Here is a 23130-nt window from a genome sequence, read left to right as displayed (position 1 = left end):
TAGACTGTGTTGATAAATCTTTTTTTATTTATGTTATTTCAACAATTAGGCTGATTTATAATTTATAAAAGGCTAAATTCATCCATAGTCTCCTAAATATTTCATGAAAGCAACATACCCTGTCAAGAAGAAATTTCTCCCCACAGCATAACACTGCCCAATTAGGCATATTCCTTCATGACTCTGAGCTCCTTGGGGCAGAGTGTTATTAGCGAGGCACAGTCTTATCTATCACACTGCTCTGTATACATTTATGGTGCCAAATAAATGTTAAATAATAATTATGGGGATTTTAATGTCTTCCTCAGAAGCATCCTCCATAGGCCACTGTAGGAGATGGACTAGCGGCCATTAGATTTTACCACAGTCCTATGTATTTTGGGCAGCCTAGAAATTGTCTAGGTTGATAATAATCTAAGTTTATTTTTTTTACTTATGCCAACCTATATTTTCAAAATTGGTAGAATGCCATTTGTAAGACTCAATGGGCTCTCACTAAATTTTTTAAGATGCTGCCAACACGATACACTTTTTTTTGTGTGTTGCTTTGTTGTCCTTGTGTTGATACATACACAGGTACATACGTGCACGATAAATTTATTTCAGAGCCCAATGCAAACCTGAGCTCCAAAATCACAAGTGCCGTACCAGTAATAAACAGATAAACCAATAAATAAGGAAGAAGGGCTAGTTCTTCCTTACAGTAGAATGCCACATGCCAACTAGGAAATGTGAGTCAATGCTTGAGCTGGAATGTTAGTATTTTGCAAACATCAAAGTAGAAATTGGATCAGGCAAGAATTGTCAATGGATGGGAAACTTAGGGGGGACATTTTGATAATAAGCACCCAAATATCTGCCCATAACTTTTTTCATTAAAAAAATAATGATGCAGCAGAGAAATTGGGCAATACTTTGACTGAGTACTTACAATGGACATCACTGATGAGGGACAGATGGACACCGTATGCTTCTGGATGTGCCACACTGAGAAGGACACAACATCCCCTCTGTTGTTTTCCAGCCCATGGTGCATATCCCGAATCCAATCACGAGGAGACATCAAGCACGACATGAATGTTCTGTTTAAGAAGGGAGGAGGGGCACTGTACTCTTGAAAAATGTCAAGGTCATAAAAGAAGGCTGAGGAAGTGTTTTATGGGAAAGGGATCTGCAGACACAGGACAACCAAATGCAATCCCTGACCCTTGGCTGCATCCTGTCCTGGAGAGAACAGAAGGTATGAAGGACAGCACCGGGTCAATTACACAATTGGAACACAGATGGTAGATGAGATAAAAGTGTTGCATCAGGGTTAATTTACTAACGTGGATAACTATGCCAGGGTTATGCAAGAAGATTTCCCTGTTACTCATCAATAGGCACTGGAGAGTTTCAGGGTAAAAGTAACACCCCATGCAAAATTCATTTACTCCATGTTGTGTCTTCTTTTGTGTATATGAATCATTACATATCATTCCCTTTCTTCATTATCAGGCATTCTAGTTCCAATTTATGAAACCCGAGTTAAGTAAATATTCGCCTTTTAAGAAGTATGGAAAGTCTTTCCTGTTAAGGCTGTAAAATCACTTGAACATAAACAGATCCCCAAAAGGCATGTGTATTAGGCTCCCTTTCTCCATTCTTTGCCTTTCTTGGATGGGGGTTTGGAGCTGCAGATCAGGCCTGGAAGAGCCCCTCAGACACCAACCCCGAGCGAACACAGGGTTTGAAGCAGCTTAATTCCCAGACCCGGAACGCCGGCACAAGAAGAGTGAGCCACACTCCTCTCTTCGCTTCTTTCCCTCAAACACCGCACGCCATGCCAAGGGTCCCTTTCTCTGACCTCCAGCTTTCTCTGATCCCGAGCATCCTGGTGACTTCATCCGGCGTGTGTAATGCAGGCCTTAAATCATCGTGCAAGCCTGACAACATGATGTCACTCCCTGGCACCCGGCCCAGCGCTTCGTGGTTTCCACCATGCACCTGCCATTCCTGACCGCACGCGGATGGCCTGGGCCTCGGGGTCCTGGGGCCAGCTTCTTCCTGAGCGGTTTGACAGAAAGATCGTGGATGCCAACACATCAGAAATTCCTTTCCTTTTTGTTCATCCGCATGAAATCTCCCAATCATCTGCAAAAAGGAATGCCAAGCAGTTTTGTCGGGGCAGGGGCACAGGACAGGGAACAATGACCAGTGGGTTAGTACAGGTGAAGCTTCTGTGTCTGGGATGGAGGCATCCAAGGACACGCACAGGTGGCTGGTCCGCCAGGGAGGTCCCAGCGGCTAGTTTCAGCAATCCGTGCGAGAATGTCGACCAAGCTCCTGATTTCACGGTTTGAAATAAAATAGCCCAAATGCAATTATTAAAGCTTATTAATTTCTTTGTTCTGGGTCAGTAACCCTTGCTGGCTGCAGGGGCTTTTTATGTATGAACGGCAAGGATTAGAACTCTATTTGGGATAGTTTGATGTGTCCCTGGAAGTGGGAGGAAATCACCAACAAACTGCTTGTTGTAATTATTGTACCCTGGTAAGAACCAAAATTGATATCTAATTTTCAAATAGTTAGCTTAATTTTGCCAAGAAGTAATCCCAAACATCTCATCAGCACACACCACCAGGGGGATATTTAAAAAGTGACAATGTGGGCCTGATTTAGTTGTAGTGAACAAAAATAGAAAGCAGGAGGGAAAAGTTTACAAGAATGTATCTAACTTTGCATTTGGGTACTGAGGAAAAAATTTTAATAACATTTCTTCGGAATTTTTATTAATTTTTTAAAAAAATTGAAAAACTTGATGCTAAAAATTAGTTTTTCCCTGGAATAAATTTTTGATCGAAGAAATTGCATGAATATATCAATTTAAAAGAGGTATTGAGGGAAAGTGTTTTTTTATGTTACTTCCTGAAAAACCCATGTCTCAGAATTAGAAACATACCTCTTAATTATAAATAGACTTCAATTTCACCTTCTTGCTGCCTTTTAAAAATGTAGGTGTACTCATTTAAAATGCAAAAGTGGAGAGTGACTCTAATTTGCATTTAGACTTTTCGCTGTATACAAATGAGGTTGTAAATTGTCAAGTCTATTGTCATTTTTCTCTTAAAATTCATATTGTACAAATCCAGGTTAATTCTTGAGATCGTATTTGTTGAGTGGTTGTTTAATGTTGCTTTACATTCATGTGAAAAATGAAATAAGAAGCAATATTTAAGCATGTGAGTATGACTGGTTTTATGATTAGAACAGATAGCACTGATCATAAAGTAGAATTTTTCCTGTGCTACAGTCTGCATTAGGAGTTGGGATGGAAAAGTGAACACCACCAGCCCCTGCCTTCAAGGGGCTCACAATCCAGTGGGAGAAGAGAGAGAGCAAGCAAATAGTTAAAACTACTCCCACAGCCTGAGTCACATGGGTTGGCTCTGGACTGGGTCTGTACTGAGAAAAGCTCTTTCAGTGCCCTGGGGACTCTGCTCCTGGCCCTGCCTCATTAGCCACTGAGTTAACCTATTCCACGAGGTCCTGATCTGAATGAAATGTACTGTGTGAATGTCCTGAATATTCTAAGAGTTCCTTTACATTAAGGATCTTAGGGGAGTGAAAGATAGTTCTTAAAATTGAAATATCTAGGTGTGTTTTGAAAGACAGACTTTTCTCGTAAACTCCAAGGTATAGACCTCCAAGGGGTGATTGGTAACTTTCAGCTACGAATAGAACTCAAGAAAGGTTACTGAAATTTTTACCATATACTGCAATAGACCATAACAACAAATCTGTAAAATGGTGTTATTTCTAAAATGTTCATGGGGAAAAGCCTTCCAGTTAAATAAAAGAACTGCTTTACTCCTTTGCTGGATCTGGGCCGTTAGACAAGACTAAGTGCTAATACTTTCTCTTATCGGGATGAAGTTGACATACTTGTTTATGGGGTAAAAATGACCCTGTGAAGAATCCTTCTGTCATAACCCACAGGCTCGGTGTCTTAGTCAAATTTGGCAGCCCTGCCAGAAATTCCAAAGTGAGGAACTAAGAGAGCCTGGTGCAATGCTCCAGAGTTTGCTCTGACCATCAGAATCATCCAGAGCGCTTGTTAAAAATACATGTGACTAGACCCCACTCTAGACCTATTACATCTGAATAGCCACGGAAGGGGCCAGTGAATCTGTGTTTTAAAACTTTCTCTTTGGAGATGGTTGTAGATTCACATGCGGTTCTGAGAAACAGTACAGAGGGGTCCTGTTTACCCTTCACCCAGTTTCTCCCAGTGGTAGCGTCTTGCATAATTATAGTATAATTTCACAACCAGGATATATGCATACATGGGCGTGTGCACGAGTGTATTTCCTTCTATGCATTTTCATCACATGGGCAGATCTGTGCAACCACCAATCAAGACACAGAACCATTCCATCACCTCAAGGTACTCTCCTTCTACTCCATACATCCACATATACGTCTCCTCGTTCCCCTGTCCCTAACCTCAGCAGTCACTAACCTGTTCTCCATCCTGATACTTTGGTCATTTCACAAATGTTCTCTGAATCGAGTCATACACTATATAATCTTTTCACATTGTCTTTTTCTTACTCAGCATGATCCTGTGGAGGTTCAATCAAGGCATTGCCTGTATGAATAGTGCATTCCTTTTTATTGCTGAATAGCCTTCCATTGTATGGATGGACCACTGTAGGCTTACCCATGCCCCCACTGAAGGACATCCAGGCAGTTTCTAGTTTGGGGCTGTTGTAAATAAAGCCGCTGTGAGCCATTGGTATTTTTACTAGTTTTTGTATTTTAGCAGTCCTGATAGGTGCATAGTGATAGCCCATTTTAGTTTTAATTTGCTTTTCCCTAATGACTAATGATAGTGCACATGTTTTCATCTGCTTATTTGACATTTGCATTTCTTCCTTTGTTGAATGTCTGTTAACATTTTTGGCCCATGTTCCCACTAGAGTATCTGCTTACTGTTGAATTTTGAGAGTTCTTCGTATATTCTAATAGTAGTCCTCTGTCAGATACATAGTTTACAATTTTTTTTTTTTTTTTTGGCTAGTCAGTAATGTGTCTTTTAATCTTCTTAAGAAGGTCTTTTGCAGATCAAAATATTTAATTTTGAACAGGTGCAACTTATCATGTTTTTCTTTTATGGCCTGTGCTTTTGACGTTGAGGCTAATGACTCTTCATCCAGGCTCAGGTCTTGGGGATATTTTCATATTTTAACAAGTTTTGTAGTTTTCCATCTTACATTTATGTTCACGATCCCCTTTGAGTTATTTGAATTAGTTTTTGCATAGGATGTGAGGTTTAAGTTGGAATGATTATCTTTTGCCTGCAGATGTCTGTGTCAGCACCAGTTAGTGAAAAACCACCCTTCCTCTATTACACACTTGTAAAAAAAACCAGCTGAGCATATTTGTGTGGGTCTGTTTTTGGGCTCCTTATTCTCTTTCGTTAATCGCCATGTCTATCTCCCTGAAACACCACATTGTCTTGACCACGGTGGCTGTATCGTAACTCTTGAAATCCAGTAGATTGATTCTTTCCACTCTAATTTTCTTTTGTAAAATTTGCCTTTGTCTTTCCATAAAAATTTTTAGAATTAGTATGTCTATGTTTACAACAGAACTTGGTGGGTTACTGATAAGAACTGCATACAACCTGTAGGTCAGTTCAGAGAGAAGAGACATATTTATTACGTGGAGTCAAGTTTATACCTATGTATTTCATTTTCTTCACAGTAATTGTAAATTTTATTGTGTTAATTTTGGTGTCTAGGCATTTATTGTAAGTATAGAAATGTGATTGATTGTGTGGGTTGATTTCTTTTCTTGTGAACTTGCTGAGCTCACTTACTATTCCTCTGAGTTTTTTGGGTATATTCCCTGTGATTTTCTATATCCACAATCATGCCATCTGCAAATAAGTATAATTTAAATTTTTTTTAATTTGTACTTTTTAAGTTTATTTTTCAAAGAATTTGCACTGGCCAAAACTTCCAATACTATGTCAAATAAGCCAGGTGAGAGCAAACACCCTGGTCTTGATCTTTATCATAACGGGAAATTATTCAATCTCTGCCATGAATGATGATATTTATTATGTGTTTTTTTGTAAATGCTCTTTTTCCAGTTAAGAAAGTTTCCCTTTGTCCTTAGTTTTCTGGGAGTTTTTATCATTGAAAAAAAATTGATAATAGATTTTCCCGCTAGATTGTGTCAAGTGCTTTTCTGTGTCAATTGATATGAACATATGATTTTTCTTCTTTATCCTATTGATATGGTGAATTGCATTTATTGATTTTTGAATGTTGAACCAGTCTTGCATGCCTAGAATAAATGTCGCTTGGTAATCATGTATAATTTTTTTACATGTTGCTGAATTGGATTTATTGAATCTGTATTTTTCATGTCCTTTTGTTTATTTGCTTGCTTTGGTAATTTACAAAATCAAGCCCAGTTGGAAAATAATGGTCTAAGAAGCATGTGATTATAGCCCCAATCGATCTTTTAAATTAGGACAAATTTGTTGGAAAAAGGAGATTTTGTAATTACTAAGCAGAAGACTATTCTGCCACACATCTTTCCTTTATAATATTATATCTCACTGCCATCAGGCACCAGATTCATCCAGGCAGCTGGTGACCTGTGTCTAATAAATTCATAGAGGAGTCTCTGCCACTGCATTAGAGAGAGTATCTTCTATTCTGGGGTATTTAGGACATGGCTTTATTATTGGCTAGACTGATCATTCCGAGGTTACAACAGAAAAAAATAGATCACTGGGGAATTCTAAATTAAATATTTTTTGTTTTAGATTTTATGTACCGCATTTTTATTAAATACTTTATTCACTCAAGAATTATTGATTTGTTGAATTTCAACAAAATCATATTGCTTTCTGTGAGGATTGCAAAGTTGAATGAGACATAGGTCAACCTTTCTTATTTTTTTCATTTGGGTATTCTACAATAAAAGCATGTTTGGGTCCCTAATGTGCCCGGACCTATAGTGGACATCGCAGATAGAAAAGGACGTGCTCTCCTGGTACTTCTGTTGTCGAAGAGTGTGTGGGTCATGTGTGGTCATGGTAGGAGCTTATGGTGCAGTGGTTATGATATGGGTTATATACACAACTACTCACCATACGAGGCAGAAATTTAGGCTTAATCAAAAGGGTGGTTTAGTGATTCAGAAGTTCGACAGAGGATAACATTATTTTTGGTTCAGAGTTGAGCTTCACGGGGAAGGTATCATTGGAGCTAACCCCTTAAAGGACGAGGAGCATTCAGACAAGCAGAGAGGGTGCTATTGTCAATGGGAGGACTGAGTAGGGCATTCCAGCTTTAGAGGCGTCACGGCAAAGGATAGAGAGCACTTGGGAAAGGTGGGGAGATAGCACAATAAGAGCAGTGTAGGGATGAGGGTTGTGACATGGGTTAAGAAGTTAGAACATTATGACAATGTGAAAGGTTTCCACCATCCTCTAGGTTTTGAGAGCCACTGGAGAAATTTAAACAGGAAGGTGACATGATCAGACATATTTTATAAAGAACATTCCATTAGCAGTGAGGAAGGCAGACTGGTGATGGGGCTGTGCAGACACAGTGAGGAACACAATGAGGAGACTACCGCAGTGGTCCTAGCAAAAGCTGATGAGACACGGTTGAGGCAGTAGCGGGTAGTATAGTGGAAAGGAAAAAAGTAGAGAGATGTTTGAGAGTGAAGACTCATTCCTTGTGTGGGCAACAGAGTGAGGGCATGGGGAAGTGACAGAACTAAGGGTGAGGCTTCTAAGGTTTCTTGCTGGAACAAAGGGGTGATTAGTGAAAGCATTATCAAACTTTGTAAATACTCAAAAAGAATAGTTTTTGGAAAAAGTTAAAATATGCAAATTTATGATCCCAAAGGGAAAATACAATATAAATCTTTGTATATATATATACATACACATAAAATGATTAAATGAAAAGGAATAAGAAGTGAATTAAACATAAGGAATAGCAGGAGGACATCAGGAGAAGGAAGGGAAAAATGAAGGAGGGGGAATCGGAGGGAGAGACGAACCAGGAGAGACGATGGACTCTGGGAAACAAACAAGGCTCTAGAGGGGAGGGGGGACGGGGGATTGGTCAGCCCGGTGATGGGTGTTAAGGAGGGCACGTACTGCACGGAGCACTGGGCGTTATACGAAAACAATGGATCGTGGATCACCACATCAAAAACTAATGATGTATTGTATGGTGACTCACATAACATGATAAAATTTAAAAAATTAAAAAAAAGAAGTGAATTAAGATTGTAAGGAAATGAAAATTGTGGTATGGAAAGATGTAGAGAACAGAAGTAGATTTAAGTCTCATAAAACAAGGTCCTTTGGTAAAATGAGGAGTATGTGTATAGTGCCCCTTCCTATATATATGGAAAGAACAAACTAAACAGACAAGACCCCTTTGTTGTTCCTGGTTGTGGGGTCTTTGCTTGATGTGAGTTGATGTCTAGATTAAGAGAAACACCAGCTTAGCTGGGAACTGGGGACTTTGGGTCCGGCAAGCTTGCCAACTATCTCTGGAGCACACCACCACACACATAAAGACAAACAAGCAAGTAAATAAAAACACAAACACATAAACCAATAGGTAAATGTGCATTTTACAATTTGACCATCCCCAAATGCCACATTCTATTGTGATCACATCACTTCCTTTAGAAAGACTTCATTTAAATAAAGTCTAAAACTTGCGGTTCTCTCGATTTTCTTCCACTTCTTTTTCTTGCTTGACATTTGAGTGTTCTTCGTGAACCTCCTTGTAACTGACAGCCCCCCTTTTTTTGCTGGCCTTAGCAAGAGTCTCACCTGGATTCAGGTCTCCTCTCTTGACTGGCTATCAAATTGCTACTGTCTTGTGAAGGCCTGGATGAAAACCCTCTGTCTGGCACTTGTGTGGATCCAAGTCTGAGATCTCTTCCACTTCAGAATTCTGACTTGAGTTCTTTGGCAGGTACATCTCTGGTGTCCTTGGATCTGCTGGGCCAGCTGCCCCTGACCAGGTGAGGAGCCCACGGAGGGCCTCCCACATGTCCTGAAGCCACCCGACCTGTGTTGCTAGTGGAAGAGTGCATAATCAACATTTGTCCTTCATAACGATGATAAGGACAATGATAGCCAGCCTTTCCCCTTGTTTTCCTTTCCTTTCTTTTTCTTAATTTTGTTTTGCCTTTTTCTTCATTATAATGTATTACTATTATTTTCTACCCCCCTTCTCCAAAAGAGAGTTATCATGCTTTGCAAGTGGTGTTTGTAACACCATGGTTTTCAAATTTAGAGGAAGAAGAGATCACATGCTTTCCTTAAACTTACAATAATCTTCCCTCTGTGAGATTTAAAAGACCAGAGAGGAAAATGGAGTGCTGCTTTGTTCTAATTTTCAGCATGCAGTGACATCTCACCAGAAAACAGCAAGCCAGAGAATTGGCTGTGGACAATCTTACGTCGATTAAACTGCCCTATGGTGGGAGTTATGGAGCTTGCTGCTAGCTGAAAATTTTCGATAAAAACTGCACATCAAGTGTCATCACTCTCATCTTTTGTTTGTTTATTTTTACTCTCCTGAAAGGATGCGCACTATGCTCGGATCAGAAGGAACCCTAGAAGGCGGTGACCACGGCTCCTGAGGAATCTCTGGTTTCAGCCCCAGTTGGAAGCTGCCCATTACAACATGGAGTTGGGTTATAGTCTGAACTAATCAAGAGAACTCGGAAGGTGGGCGCAGCTCATTAATCTGCTTGGGCTCGTTCCTGAATGTTCGGAGCCCTGGAGTGTTAGCTATTTTTGTGTACTCTTGAGTGAGCAAATAAAGAGAGGAGATCAGCTTCTACGAGCTTACGGGGATTTGATATACAACGAGAGGTTTTTGTGACAGCATGACAGAAACGTTCCCTGTGTGAAGTCTGGTCCTCTGCGAAGCAAGGAGCAAGAGAGCATCCTGTGTGCAGGGGACCCGTATGGCAGCGTCTGTGGTGGGAGTGTGCTGGACACAGTAAGAAAGGGCGTGCGGATGCCCACGATGGCAGGAAGGCCCTCGTCCTGAGCATGGCCATCCCCCTCCCTGTCTGGGAGAGCCCAGGGACACATGAGCTTGGCACAGTCACCATGCAGATATCAAAGTGCAACAGCTAAAGCTGACCTGTCCCCGGGGCCCCCAGCCACTGGCACTCTTGCGGGCGGACCCAGGCAGTGCACCTCAGTGTCTGTGAGGACCCCCCTCCACCGCACAGACCGGCTTCTCCTGCATGCCTGGGAAGCACCTCTCATCGGCCTCGTGAGCTGCTTCTCCTGATGGGGGACAGAGGAGGTATTCCTGTGGCAAACTGCCACCGCTCTGGGGACAGACGCGCGTCCTCCCCACCCTGCTCCCCCGGCAGTGCGCCCCTCCCCTAAGACAGCACATCTGCCCCCCCCCCCCCGCCCCCCGCCCCAGGCTGTGTTCATTTCCTGTGGCTGCTGGGAGGGAGCGCCACAGCCTGGGGGCCTAAAGCAACTGAAACTCACTCAGCTTGTGGAGGCTGGAAGCCTGAATCACGGTTCCGGCAGGGCCTTGCTCCTCCAAAGCCTTCAGAGGAGGACCCATCTTGTCTCTTCCAGCTTCTGGAAGCCTGGGCATTCCTCGGCTGGTGACCACGTCCCTCCCAGCCCTGCCACCTCTGTTCTCACATGTCACTGGGTCTCGCCTCCCCTTCTTACAAGGACACCAATCCTATTGGATTAAAGCCCACCCGAATCCAGTGAGACCTCATCTTCAGCTGCTTGCATCTGCAGAAACACTGTTTCCAAGTAAGATCACTCTAACATATCTTTTGGGGGGACACCCTTCAACCCCCAATGGTGACCTGCCTGGTGGGATGACACCTTCATTCCCGAAGGGTCGGAACCCTCGGTAATCCCCCGCTTCCCTGGCCGGGGTTGTCACAGATCTCCACGCACAGTGATAACAGGACAAGAGACGGCCACGAGGCTCTTCTGGGTTCTGCACCTATTGTCTCCCAACCCAGTGTGGAAAAGCAGCCCTACCTTCCCCTCCTAGCAGGATAAATTCCCTCCTCAGGACAGTGACCCCTCTTCTCCCCTCTGGTCCTTTGACATAAGAAGTTCACGGGTCCAGGCAACAGCCACAGCTTGGGGTTCAAGGGAGCCTCTTCTATGACCCCTGGTGAAAGATGAGTAGGATCTTCCCACCTTGCAGATCCCAGAGTTGCACAGACGGCAGTGTGGACTTTTTCAGTGGGTCATGTGGAGTGATACTCAATGGGTCTTATGCCTGCTTTCACTTCCACTCCTTCCGTGTACCTACCCTTCCCATTGAAGATGCCCCACCATAGAGAAGGCTCTGAATAGTGCACGTACTGGGTCCTGTTTGGCACCTCATCCTTGCAGGGTATGGCCTGCAAGCGCACTCGAGCACTGTGCCTTCAGCAGGCTGTTCCAGTGCTCCAGGGAGGTGATTCCCTCCGGACCATGTGGTTTATGATACAGCCAATGGATTCCGTGGTCATGGCCCCACACCCACTCCCACTTCGACGTGAAGTGGGTCCTGCGCTCAAGGGCAAATTAGTGGATACTGGAGCTGGCTGAGGCTTTTGGACAAGAAAGGCAAACTCATGCCCAAATAGGCTCATGCAGCTCATTCTTGTCCATTAGTTCTGCCTGAGGTATTCCCAGATGTATCATTTCAAGACAGGTTTTGCTGTTATGGACTTAACAGCCAGGACAGGTGGTGGGGGCGGCTTGTGTGGGACCTGAACACTAAAGCTTTTCAGGGAGGGGCCTCTGCAATGTCTTCCTGCATGTCGTCAGGCTAGCTCTTACGAGGGAGAGGGCACAAAACTGTGAGCTCTGAGATTTCAGGGTTTCTGCAGAGTTAAAATGCTCTGGGCCATTCACCCAGATGTTCCCATCCTGAGTTTCAGCTAAATTTTCCCAACTGGGACATCTCCCTTGCAAATCAGACCTGACTTGTCTGATTATCTAAACATCTGTGGAGCTCTCAACTCCAGCTAGTAAGTCCTGAGTCTGCTTTCCAGCCTCATCTTCCCTTCTACTGCAGAGCCTCTTAGTGAGTTACCAGCCAGGCCTGCTGGCTCGCCCACTTAGCCTTGAAGTGTTCACTCCCCTCATTTACTCATCCTTGTCTCTAGGGCATCATTGCAACTTCATAAAAACCAGCCAACTTTGCTGTTCTCTTAAGTACTCTTTCCTCTGCATTCTTCAAATGTTTGAATCATCACCACCCTGGACCTTCCCCCTGGCCAGACATTTCCTCAGGTCCCCACCAGTGAAACAGTCAGCAACTGGGCTGCCACCTTGTGCTAGGGACCATGCATGCCCCACATTCTACGCAGGACAAGGCTTTCTTTGTCAGACCTGCTCCCCAAACCTCCACGTACCACCTGTTCTTTCAGATCACTCGATATCACCTGTGCCAGTTCAGGCTTTCCAAGAAGCAAATTTCATAACAGAATTAGTCATGTGTGGTAGCTTGCTAGGGCTATCTTAACAAAGTCCCATGGGCTGGGAGGCATAAACAATAGAAATTTATTGTCTCACAGTTCTGGAGCCCAGAAGTCCAAAATCAAAGGGTTAGTAAGCTTGCTTCCCTCTGAGCATCTGTTCCAGGCCTACATCCTTTGTCTGTAGATGGCCACCTTTGTCATCTCTTTACAGGGCCTTCCCTCTGTGCGTGTCTATCTCCAAATTTCCCATTTTTATAAGGACACCTACCATATTGGATTGGGACCCACCTTAATGACCTCATCTTAGTGTGATTACCTCTGTTGAAGTCCTGGGGGTTAGAAGGTCAACCGCTGATTTGGATAGGCACAATTTAACCCGAGCAAGAAGGGTAAAGAGGAAGGGGGTAGGAAGAGTCAGGGGTGCCTTCAGACGGGAGTGAATTCTGAGGCTCCGAGGAGGAGGCAGGAAGAGGAGGTCTGGGTAGGGAGAGCTTCAGACTGCAGGCAGCTGGGAGGAAATCTTGGCCAGGCCACAGGTGGGTCCCTGAGCAGAGGTCACCCCCTGTTGTTAGCAGACACCACAAATCATCCCTTCCTTCTTGAGGGCTCTCTGTCTTCCTCGACTAGTGTTTCAGTTTCTAAGGATTCTGGATCCAGTAGATTTATGTTTTCCACAGCTGATTAATCTGTGGGAGGTAGGTAGAAGAGAGTCAGAAGCAGTGACCAAGGACCCAGGAATTGAATGCAGACTTGCACAGGTCATCAATGATTTTGAGTTGATTGGACGTAGATGGCATCTTAGACTTTTTGACTACAGCCCCTGACAACAGGAACGCCCAGAACCCTGAGCATTCTCAAAAACATGTCAACTTGTTTTCTGCTCCCTCTCCGCCCCGGTTGCAAGTCCCCGTGGGACTTTTCCTTTCCTTTTTGTTTCTTTTTGAGAAGGCTAGACAAAGTTCTAGAAGCTTCCTGTAAACTCTAATTGGGTACATTTTCCAAAGCAAAACTTTATTTCTTTTGAACACTGTATTTTTCTTCGTCGGCTGTCGCCCTTCAGAAGCACACATCTGTGTTTGAAGTCTGAAGGGAAGGATCACACGCTCGTTTCTCCAAGTGCTGCTCGGATTCCTGCCGGCCACGAGGCTCTTCTCCCCGCCCTGCTCCTCTGCTCTCCCATCCCACACCAACCCCAATGGGGCCAACCTGGCTCCGTTCCCCCTTCCATGCTGCCCTCCCTTTCAAGCGTGTTCTACTTTTTATGCAAAACCCGAAGCCTCGAGGTCCCGGTGTTGCCATGACAGTGATGTTGCCATATGCCTTCAGTGGATTTGAGTTCCAAACTTTGAAAAAAAAAAAAAAAAAAAAAAGACCTCAAAGAAGCAGGAGGGAGATGGCAGGAGAGAAAAAAGAGGAAAAAAATCAAACAGGGCATCGTCCTAAGAAGGGGAGAGAGCAGGAAAAAGCAGGGCAAAACCCTGAAAATATATTCGCGGTGACATCATTGTCTTTCCCACAGAGACCATTGACTTGGGAGGCAGCGTCCATTCACCGTCCTGAAGCGGACTCGCCAGGGCCCCGGGAGCCATCGCTCTCGGCCTGAATGCCTTTTTTGTTGGGAAACAGTGGACTGTTTCTGAAGGCCTGCATAAATGACTGAGTAATTCCCTTCAGTTGCCAGGAAGTCTGAGCCACTTGTGAGCTAACAATAGTGAACTTTATCTCCTGCCCCATGCTGGAAGGTCCAGCTGTAGGTCCGAATTCTAATAAGGGCTTTGCTCATGCCTCTGAGGTTATGGTAATATTTTATCCATCTTTTTTCATTAAGATGCAGTCATGGCTGCTATTGAGAATTGGAGGCAGGTCCTGAGGAGCGAGGTGTCGGGGGGTGGGGTGGCTGGGGTGAGTGAGGGCAAGATGGGGGATAAAACCAAGGGAAAAGAAGAAGGAACATGGCTCCTGAATTAGCCTGATGGCTTTGCTTTTCAATATGAGACTCCGCATTGATTTTGGGGGAGGAAAAGGAAAAGTCTCACTCTGACCCATCAATCCCTAAACCAGGAAAATTATTTTAGGGAATTTTCCGTGTTTCAAATGCTGCCTCTCTTGTCTCCTTTTTGGCAGAATGAGCAGCGACTGAGGCTAATGATGTGCTCGGAACTAGTGTGAGGCTATCAGGTTTCTTCCCGTGTTTGTAGGCAGATACTCATTTGTGTTGTTTAGTGACCCTGTGTCCCAGTTCTTAGCTAAGTGAAACACTAAAGTAATTGTTAGCTCCCTGCCTTGTTAGCTTCTGAGGACACACTGCAAAAAGTGCCTGCGAAGATGGTCAAGGCCATTCACCTGCAGGGAGACCCTCGAGGGACAATTTCGAGTGACTGATTACAGTGACGGCAGATGCTCTCGTGTTTATGGCCTTGTCTTTGTAAGGACCCAAACCCCAACAGAACAGTAGTATTATCCCAATTTGAATATGCATACACAACAGTTACTAATGCACTCCTGCCTTTGTAATGTGGCTCTCTTTCCCCAATTACTAAAGTCCTTTTCAGGTTTCTCATGAGCTTAGCTTCTTATTGGGTGAAAATTAAAGATAAATGGGTGAAAGGAAGATGGGGATCTTCTGGGTGGGAAGGATAATAGCAAGTGCTTGACTTTTATCTCCTCGTAGTTCCTCCCCACAAAAACAATCCATAGGTAAGCCACACACTCAGCATTATCAGGAGATAGAGAATATCATAATCTACAAAATGATCCCTCAGTAGAGAAATAAACCACACTGCAGCAGAGCTTGCCATCCAGCACTGCAAGCTTGTGGGTGAAGGGTGTGGGGCTGGTGAGTTGAAATGACTTCATGACAAAAAGAGACGAGATGGAGACAACCTAGGAAAAGCAAATAAAATACCACCACTGAAGGGAAAACCCAGCACTAAATGCTAAAATGCTGATTAGAATTTAGGACGTGGGGCTCCTGGCACCGGGTCCAGGGAAGTGAGCATCCACAGAGGTGGGTGACTTCTGGAGAAGAACCAGAACATGAAGAAAGTGTGGGCACCCACTGGAAACAGGGCAGTGAAGGATGGAAGGAGACAAGGTGGGAATGAAGGAGTTTACAGGTACAAGTGCCGGATACCGCCAACCATCCCTTTCTCCACCACCACAGCCAGCTCTGTCCATGTAAGGACACTGTGCAGAAGGCAACAGACACACAAAAAAGTACACTCTCAAACTCAAAAATCCTTCCCATGAGAGCAACAGGAATAGAAAATGTAGGTCACATTCATATAAAACTAGTGTAACAAAATTGAAAATATGAGTCAACACATAAAAGCTGATGAAAATTCTCTGAAAAAAAACATCAGCTATGAGGCAGAAGAGCATTGTAACAGAACAATTGAAACTGAATTAAATACACTCAGATAAGCATTCAAAGACATAAGGAAGACACCTTAAATCAAAAAATTAAAAATAGAAGTGGAGAACACACAAAAAGATACAAAACAAGAGTTAATGGGACTCAGGGAAGAAATAGTAGAGAATGACGCAGTCATACAAGAAATGAGAGCTAAATGACAAGGTGCTGAAAGAATAGATTTGACTCAAAATTTAATAAAGGCCAATAAAGACAACATTAAGGAAAACAACCAAGGGAATAAAATCAAGATACAATACAAAAGAAAAAGAGTGAGAGAGAAAATCATTGAAAAGTTACAGAAATAAGAGGCAAGCACATGTGTATTCAGCTTAATTTTTCAGCTCAGCTGAACCACACTGCCCGCCTAATTCAACACCAATCCAGGTGTTGCTGTGATGGCTGGCATTTTTCAGATGTGGTTAACATCTACAATAAGTTGACTTTGAGTAAAGGAGATTATTCTGAATGATGTGGGTGGGTCTTATCTGATCAGTTGAAGGCCTGGAGAGCAAAAAAACTAGGGTTTCCTGGGAAAGGAGAAATTCTGCCTCGAGAATGCAGCATCAGGGGTGCCTCCGTGGCTTAGTTGGTTAAACGCCTGACTCTTGATTTCAGCTCAAGTCATGATCTCAAGTGTCAGGCTCTGCACTCCGTATGGAGTCTGCTTAAGATTCTCTCTCAGAGAGACAATGCAGCATTAGCTTCTACCTGAGTTTCCAGCCTATTGGTCTATTCTACAGATTTTGGAGTTGCCACCCCCAAATTGTATGAGTCATTTCCTTAAAGGAAATCTATGTATATCCTATTGGTTCCACAGGTCTGAAGAAATTATATAGATAGATAGATCGATTGATAGATCAATCAATTGATCAGTAGATTAAATATAAATATAAATGTATACTCGATCTTAATTCTAAAATCTTTCTTAATTAGGAAACACTAGAGCCATTCCTATTAAGTTCAGGAACAAGACGAGAAGGCATTGTTCTAGAAGAATGGACCAATGTCATTTAAGTAGAGGAAACAATCAAAAGTGAAAGAATTGGAAAAAAAATAAACTCTCTTTGCAGGTGATGTGACAGGACATGAATCCAAGAGTGACAATAAAACTAATTTAATCAAAGTTAGTAAATAAGTAGGACTTTTTAAATTAATATTAATAAAAAATTAATATAAAAAACCAATAGCCTTTATATACTTGAATGATGGGCAAGATATAATAAGTGAAGAGGTCCTAATTGTGAAAGCAATAAGACACAAAGAAAGTAAAAGTAAACTTAAAAATTACCGTTCAAACCTATGTGGGGGGAAAAAAAAAATCAACGACCTGTAAAATATGCCAGAGAGACCCAAAAGGAGATGGGGATGTTTCAACATGACCATTCTCCCCATGGCCCAGCCATATGTCAGAAATCTAGTATAATATAAGGGTGGTGTCTCAAATAATTGGGGGCAAAGAAGGACTTTTTAATAAATGACATTGGAATAACTGGAGCGTCATAAAGAAAAAGATGAATTTAGATCCGTTCCACACACAACTTCAAGAATAAACTCTAAACGAGTTAGAGATCTAAATGGAAAAATGAAATTGTATGAGATCTAAAAAAAAGAAAGAGAGGTAAATTCTTCTACAGCCTGAGTGTAAGAAAATATTTTTCACAACAATGTAAAATCCAGATTCAATAAATGAAAAGATTGATATGTTTGCCTACTTTACCCCCAACCCCAAAAAGCCCTCTTTCCATGGCAGAACCACATATATAAGTCAAAGGACAAATGACAGACTGTAAAAAAATATATACCTAATATATAAATAACTTTAATATATTAAGGTAAAGGGAGCAAATATCGTACAGAAAAATGAATACAAGTCATTCATGAATAGAAAATTAACAAAAAAGATATTAAAATAATATTATATGCAAAAGAAGTTCATTTAAACCCATAATCAGAAAAAATAGTAAATTAAAACTACATTGAGATACCATTTCTCACCCACCTATTTAGACAAAAGAGCTTGGCAATTCACTCGATTGGCAAGGCTGTCTGGAAACATGCATTGCTGGTGGGATGAACATGGTATAGTTCCTACAGAGGGGAGTTTGTCAATGTCTAATGCAACTACACAGCCATTTATTCTTCAACGCAGAAATCTCACTTCTAGAAACTTACCCTGGAGATATAGCTCCAATAATGCAAAAAACAAAAGTGAAAAGAATGAAAAGAAAACTTTTCTGAAATTACCTTTTTGTATTGTTTTAAGATTTCAAAGAATGTTAATATTCTATCGAAAATTAAAAAAAATAAAACAAGAATGGGAAGTAAATGGAACTAAAAGCAAGCTGAAACAAATGAATGCAACTGTATTTAAAATGAATAACAGGGGTCCCTGGGTGGCTCAGTCAGTTAAGCGCCGACTCTTGGTTTCGCCTCAGGTCACGATTTCATGGGTGGTGGGTTCAAGCCCCATGTAAGTCTCCCTGCTCAGCAGGAGTCTGCCTGAAGATTCTCTCTCTCTGCCCCTCCCCTGACTCGTGCAGGCTCTCTCTCTCAAATAAATAAATAAATAAATCTTAAAAAAAAAAAAGAAAAACAAAACCACATTGATGGGGAGAGAAGACATAGTCAAGTAACTTATGAACAGAGTTGACTAAGGAGCCTCAGTCTTGAGGGGTGGGCAGGGGTGGGGTGGAGTCGGGGACTAACTGCCCACAATCCTCAGCTCTTTATTCAGTAGTTTGCTTTCCATTGTGAATATCTGAGTCAATTACGTGACTGTTTTAGATCTATTACAGTATTGACAAGTAGATGTATTGATTTTAGAAACCAGGTTCTTACTGTGAAAGAATGTGTATATATATATGATATGAAGATAATAAAGAAAAATATAGAATAAAAATATGTATATAGAGTATATATAATATAATATATGTAAATGTATGTGTTATATATATTTAAAATCTCTATATATATGAATGAATTTGGATTTGACTGGAATGAATTGGAATTGGCTTTGAATTTGAAAAATTGGTATACACTCATGATTTCTAAAATAAAAGCATGTAAATGCATGCATATGTGTTATATAGGTATATGTATATAGGCAGTGTACTGTGTGTGGGTTTACATATGCCCCCAGCTCTGTCCACTGAAAGGGCACGGAGGCATAGGTACCCCACAAACAAGGAGGACACTTGGAATACAAATCTTGGTTTCTGGTTCCATTCTCTTTTGAATGGAACCAAAGCTGATTCTAGTGCTAGGTCAAGGATGGTACAAGATGAACCTGGACTATTTTGTTGCCTCAGAAAATCAAGATTCAAAAAGTGATGGATAATCTGTCAAAAGGACACACAGTTTCCAGGGGCTCTCATTGATCAATATGTACAGTTTGAGTACCACACTAATTAAGGACAGTACTGAATTATAAACATTGGAAAAAACAAAAATCCATGAGACTAGGTTAATAATAGGTAGATCAATAAATGATCCTGGAGATTTTTTCTAGAGCTTCCGGAAGATGGAGACAAGGCCACTTATGAACAAGGTCTCTTTTGGAGTCTTCTGCTGAGGGCTGGGGTCAGCACACACTGGCAGTTTCCATCCTTTGAGGATGTACCTGCTTGGATTTACGGGTTTAGAAGATAGTAGATTAAAAATATCTGAGAATTTCAATTGAATAACAACCACCAGAGGGTGTTTGACACATTTAAATTTATAGAGTGGATTTGCATACCGCACTGCAGGGTGAGATTTTTATATTCATATTTATTTCAGATGTGGGGATGGAGTCTTGAAGAGCTTGGAGCTGATTCAAGGCAGGTAGCCATCTAATATGTAGTGAGTAGGAAAGAGACTCCAAACTCTACAACAGCAGACAAAATATTAATAATAGAATGGGAAACTGTGAATATATTATTTTTATATTTTGTCATACAACTTTATCATCTATTTGGGATCCCTTTCCACTTATCTCTTAGGATTTACTGATGAAAACACTAAGTTCTAAATTTGGCCTCTCTCCCAAATTCACATTTGGCAAACGTGAGGAGTGGAGTGAAGTAACATGTCCTCTCCTTGCAAATCATCTAACGCACCACTTCCCCAGGAGCCCCTGACCTCAGGGTGGGGGCAGGGGAGTGGACAGATGTGTGTGTGTGTGTGTGCATTGCTGTTCGTACATATAATTACCTCTTCACTCATAATAAATATTTGGGGATGAGCTTTGACAGCTTTATTTTCTTCCTTTTTGTCTACAAACAGGCATGGGACAACACTCCTGTCTGGACGCTGGGCTTCTCGCACTGTGTGATGACCTTGCTACCAAAGGAATCCAGTAGAATTATAAATTCATTAAGGGATGAAAAATGACCTGAAACTACTGAGTTAGGTCTCTTGCCTGGGATCAGAGCTGCTCTGTCAGCCTCTCTATCTGCTGCCTTAAGAACGGCATAGATCCCATAGCTTTTACTGCTCCCGATTCACTTGGAATTGAAAGCCTTGGTTGATTGATATATTTCAGGATCTTGGAATTGGGAGGTAAAAATGTCCATTCCCTATTTTCTAAAATATTGAAACAGATTGTTCCTAAAAACTTAAGATTGACCAAGGCTTCATGCCTACATCGTTAGAGTACAAGAAAGAGGTGCCAGATGCCTCTTTTCAGGACCAGCCTGATCCTGAAGAGTTGAAAGGTTCTGAGACAAACACCTCCTTCATTCTTAGTGCAAAACTACAATTCTGTACGGTGGAAAATGGCAGAATTAAAATAGGTATGTCTGGGAGAAATGCTTTCAGGATAACTGTGAATTAATCAAGAAATATCTTCCTAAGTATCTTCTTTCATAGTTAAATCAACCTGGGAAATCCATGTAACTGTGGAACTATTAACAGAGCAGCTCTCTAAACTCACTATAGAATTTTAGAGAAGACTGTCACTGTTTGAAACTAAAGCCATGTTAAATTTTGACATCCCTTCAGAATAATAGAATTAATGGACTCATTTCCCGCTTGTGAAAATAGAAAGACAATGAATAATGACCAAACTTAGGAGGAATCCTTTTACTTTGCCCTCCATCAACTACCTTGCCATGCACACTCCATCTTGCCATATGTTGCGGTCCTTACCTGGTGAGTTTGTAAAAATGGCACATGGCTGTTCATGGCACGAGGCCAGGGACACAGAGACAATATAGGCTTATGGGCCAGGCAAAATGTTGTCAGATCTGAGGTCAGATCTTTATCTTTGTTGGCTCTTTCTTCAGAATTTCTGCTTCTAAACTTACCTTACAGAGAGCTAAATGATTCTCATTTTGAAATCCCAGCCATCCATCTAGAATAACATCTATGACGTTTCACACATTGCATGCCACACGATCATGCCAATACAAATCTCTTAATTCCCCAGAATATGCTGGTAGCTTCATTATTGTTAATTTTTGTTGTAAGGCTAATGAAGATTATTGCATATATTTCTTATCTTGAAGAATGCTTATACCAATATGAATGTAGTATGTCCATTAACTTTATAGCAAGGGGAAAAGCTCTTCAGAATAGAATGAAAAAAAATTTGTAGAATTTATAAACTCTGCCAAGGAACACATCTTGTTTTGTGTTTCTTGTGGGAGGACTTTTAAAGCGGAAAAAACTAAAATACACTGCTTTGTGCCCAAAGGTAATACTACCCTAGCTCTTGTTGTCTGTTGGCTTTGTCTATTTTGCCCCTGGATATCCTAGAGTTTTGCCTCCTGTTATCAATATTTTTTCTTGCTTTCTTTCTCCGTTTTCAAGATTTCCTATCTTTCTAGTTTTTCTTTTTCTTTCTTTCTTTTCTTTTCTTTCTTTCTTTCTTTCTTTCTTTCTTTCTTTCTTTCTTTCTTTCTTTCTTTCTTTCTTTTTTTAATAGCTTGGCAGATTACTCTTTTTGCTGTTTATCTTTCTGCCTTGGAATCCAGTCATAGAAACTGAGCTATTAATAATACCCATTCTAGTCAGAAACAAGGTTAGCAGATTCAACTCTGCTTTCTTCCTCAGAAAATTGTACACACACACACACACACACACACACACACACACGCGCGCGTTCATTCTCTTAGCCTCTTTCAGACAATACTGGGCATTTGTAGTCAAATGGCCAATAGATTTTTTTGGAGAAGGAAGAACAGGTTTGGTAAGGAGACCTGGATGTCATATAATGGAAATCTGGTCCTCGGGAGTTGACAGAGCCAGAGTCTGTGAAGTAGAGTCAGAGAATGGGAAAACGTAAAATAAAGAAATAAAGAAAAACCACATATTATTCTAATTGATATATATTTATGTGAATATTTGTCATTTTATGTTCTTCCAGTAGTTGGGTTAAACTCAGAGTTTCAGGGAGTTTTAGTAGATCAGGAAATAACACTCTTCGTCTGTTCTGAAAGTGGCATTGTCAGGCACAAGGCCATGGAGAGATTTGGCCATGGCCTCGGGGAGCCCAGGACAGTGTGAGCCCATTGTGCATTGAGCAGGAGTTCATGATGTGCCATGACCTGATTTCAGTCACATGTCCATCCATTCACCAAGTAAGATTACTCAACAGCATGTCTTGATAGACAGCTTGGAAAAGATGAAAGATTTTGGCCATTTAAAAAACAAGCCAAGACAGTGCTTGATAATTTATTGGAAACAGAAATGGGTGAGGAGGAGGGCTTGAGGGTGGCTCTCTGGTCATCACTTAGAGAAATGGGTGGATGATGATCCTACATATCAAAAAGATGATGGCAGAGCAGAGAAGAGAAGGAGTTTCATTTTGAGCTGGCCAAGTGTGAGATGCTGGTGAGAATTTTAGCGGAAAAATCTGGAAGGGGTTTAGATTATACAAAGCTGAAACTCTACACTAAAAAACAGCAATTGTGAACAAAGAAACACTGGTTAATCCAAAAGAATGCATACATTTCCAAAAGTGAGAAAAGAAAAGGCTCAAATGGAACTCTGCCTCCCTCTCCCCAGAACACTGTAATAAATGGATGATGGAAAAAAACCTTGTGGATAAGGGTGTGACCAGAAAACTAGAGGAAAACCAGGAGAGTGGGGTGTTTAGGAAGGCCAGGGAAGAAAAGTATTCGAAGAATACAGGAATGTTCAACAGCACAAAGTGTTTCAGAGGGGCCAAGGCCTTGAGGCCTAGACGTGGTCCATTTAAGAACTCGAGAGTCACTGGT

General features: G+C 41.7%; 1 long non-coding RNA gene across 1 annotated transcript in view; it reads left to right on the top strand.

Annotated features, from left to right (window-relative positions):
* LOC113926289 overlaps positions 1-20402 on the top strand; it is a 70871-nt gene extending 50469 nt beyond the window's left edge. The window contains exons 3-5 of the long non-coding RNA XR_003521269.2: positions 9624-10361; positions 10652-10840; positions 20195-20402. This is a non-coding gene — a long non-coding RNA (uncharacterized LOC113926289). The remainder of the gene's footprint in view (positions 1-9623; positions 10362-10651; positions 10841-20194) is intronic.
* The last annotated feature ends 2728 nt before the right edge of the window (positions 20403-23130 follow it).

This window comes from Zalophus californianus, chromosome 7, assembly GCF_009762305.2.
Source record: "Zalophus californianus isolate mZalCal1 chromosome 7, mZalCal1.pri.v2, whole genome shotgun sequence".
NCBI classification, from domain to species: Eukaryota; Metazoa; Chordata; class Mammalia; order Carnivora; family Otariidae; genus Zalophus; species Zalophus californianus.
This window is presented reverse-complemented; position numbering and strand designations above follow the sequence as displayed.